We start from the raw sequence: 2,944 nt of genomic DNA, 5'->3' as shown, positions 1-2,944 counted from the left end.
TCACCAATATACTGGCAGCTTGACTACAAACTATTCTGTTAAGTTTGGTACATACACTATGTGCTGCGTAGGGCTGGGTGGGTGTTTTATACCCCATATGGTGTTGGGATGGTCGGAGATGGTGTGTAGAGGATGAGGGGTAGGACTTTGCATATCTATATGTATTTGATAATCTGATTCTGATAAGGACTTATGTCCGCTTCTGTTCTGATATACTGAAATTCTAAAATTGATGCATGTATGTTTCCGTTCTATTTAGGTAATCCTTAAACATAGGCGAGTCGATGCGACAGAGGCTCTACGGTGACCACTAGCCCGTAAACTGTCTTAAATAATGGTTTTTATTTAAAATATAGATTATTTTTGAAAGTTTTGTAATTCTTGGACTCTCCAGACTATTGATTTTAATTTTGGTTTTGGGATGTGTTTTTTTATTTTTATACTGCAATGTTTAACAAACCACACGATTTTGCACAACAAATGTGTTTTTGAAAACATAAACTCGATTTTTAACTTTAACAATATCCAACTTCCACTGCGAAATAAGTTTCCTGAAAGAGCAAATTGACAATGTTTTTTTTTAACAAAAATAATAATAGGTTTTATTAAATGTGGATTCTTTTTAGTAATAATTTAACACTATAAGATTGATTTCAAAACCCTTCTTTGTAACATTACCAGATTAGGCCATAACGTCTAGGCCGGATTTGCGGTGTTACATTTAGTGGTATCAAAGCCAGGTTGCAAAACTCGGGTTGTAAATTTTGGGTTCAAAATTGAATTTGTAAAAGAAACGATTTTCAAACAAGTTTGTTTCTTATGAGTAAAGTATGTAGTACACCAAGTCTCCGGCGTTGATCCTGTAAGTACTTTTGGACTTAAAATTATTGTAGTTAGAACTATCTAAAACTATTCTGAGTTAGCTAGAAATTGTGATTTCTGAAAGATTTCTGAACTTCTGATAAATATTTGAAGCATAAAAAATTTGCTAATAAACACTGAAACTGATGCATAAAATTTCGTAATGTAGATAAAATTTTGAACTAATGAGCGCTCATAGAACTCGTGAACTTGGTACTCGTAGGCGCGGTATGCGCTGTTGGGGGACTGGAGATTAATCTTCCTCATTGGGCAGTATGCCAAATCTGGATACGAGCGAGACACTGGTATACCTACTACTGAGACTGGGTCTCAAAGCCGCTCGACAGGGGACGATGCATTGTCTTAAGCTATGATAAGAGTTTTGGAGAGGGTCACTGGACCCCATTCTGGATCTGGGGTCGTAAGTTGGTAACTGAACGACTCTGGTCCAATGGAGCAGAACTGTTTAGGGGCGTCACTAGAGTTATCCCAATTGTAGCCGAATACTGGTTAGAGGTCACCGAGAGAATAATGAACGACATCGACTGCACTCTTGAGCAGAAATTAAATGGTGTAATTTCTTTGCTTCGCAATGAGGCATATCAGTGGTGGTTATTGGTTGAGGAGGGTACTCAGTTGGATCGAATTAGTTGAGAGTATTTTAAGACTACCTTCCAGAGGAAGTATGTAAGAGCGAGTTATGTGGACCTCGCAAACGTGAGTTCATGAATCTTATACAAGGGGATAGAACTGTGGCCGTGTATGAGGCCAAATTTCTGAGACTAGAACTGTGGCCGTGTATGAGGCCAAATTTCTGAGACTGAGCTGCTATGCTCGAAGGATGGTGGCATATGGGTACGAGAAATGTGTCTACTTTAAGGATTGTCTAAGAGACAGTTTTAGAGTTCTAATTTCTCAACAGAGGGAGCGAGAGTTCGCTTGTTTGGTGGATAAGGCGAAAATCGCTGAAGAGGTTAAGCGCGTGGAGCGCCAAAATAGGGATCGTGAGAGAGGAAAGAATAAGTGGGAATCAGAGCTCTCTAGTTCTATTCAAAGGCCTAAGAAATGGGCCAGACCTGATGTGCCTTCTAAGGTGGGAGTTCTTGTTGCTCCTAATGGGTTTCAGCCGTGTAGTGACAGTGGTAGGCGTTATCTGGACGAGTGTTGGAGGAGATTAAGGGCTTGTCTGTGTTGTGGGTAGTTGGAGCATTGAATTAGAAAGTGTCTATAGCATTCTGATCAGATGCAAGCTATGGGTCCGGGTTTTGTTTAGCCTCAAAGGGTAGTACAATAGCCACTTAGGGGCCGTGGTCCGGCAAAGAGTGGTAATGGTTTGAGCATATGACAGAAAGCACCAGGTAGAAGTGTTAATCAGACTGAGGCAAGGTAACCTACACTGGTTTATGCCCCCTACACAGATATACCCCTGATGTGATTACGAGTACGTTCTTTATTTTTTATGCCCCCTATACTGCTTTGATAGACATAGGGTCAACACACTCGTTTGTAGCTAGTACTGTCTCTGAAAACTTGGGGATTATTGTTGAGAGTACTTCTAGTGAAATTTTTGTACTGAGTCTGTTGGGTCAATCTATTCGGGTTCATAGACTGTACAGGAATGTACCACTGGAAGTTCAAGGGGTTATGTTTCCGGCAAATTTGATAGACCTACCGTTTGAAGAGTTCAACTTAATTCTAGTTATGGACTGGTTAGTAGAGCACTGAGTCAGTTTGGATTGCATGACTAAGAAGGTTATTTTGAAAACCGAGGATGATGTGTAAGTGGTTGTAATCCAGCTAGCATTGAGATTACTTATCCAATGTGATCTCCACTCTAGTAGTCGAAAAACTGGTTCGAAAAGGGTGTGAAGCATATCTGGCCTTCATAAGTGTTTCAGTTTCTAGAGACTCTTCTGTCGGGAACATTAAACAATAAAGGAATTTTCAGATATATTTCTTGAGGAATTACCAAGCTTGCCTCCGAATCGATGAGTTAATTTAAGCATTGAGCTTCTACCGAGTACAACTCCGGTGTCCATCGCTCCATACCGAATGGCACCGAAAGAGCTTACGGAGCTAAAGG

The sequence above is a fragment of the Gossypium hirsutum genome, chromosome D12 (assembly GCF_007990345.1).
Source record: "Gossypium hirsutum isolate 1008001.06 chromosome D12, Gossypium_hirsutum_v2.1, whole genome shotgun sequence".
NCBI classification, from domain to species: domain Eukaryota; kingdom Viridiplantae; phylum Streptophyta; class Magnoliopsida; order Malvales; family Malvaceae; genus Gossypium; species Gossypium hirsutum.
The sequence above is the reverse complement of the archived record's forward strand: the minus strand, read 5'-3'. Positions refer to the sequence as shown.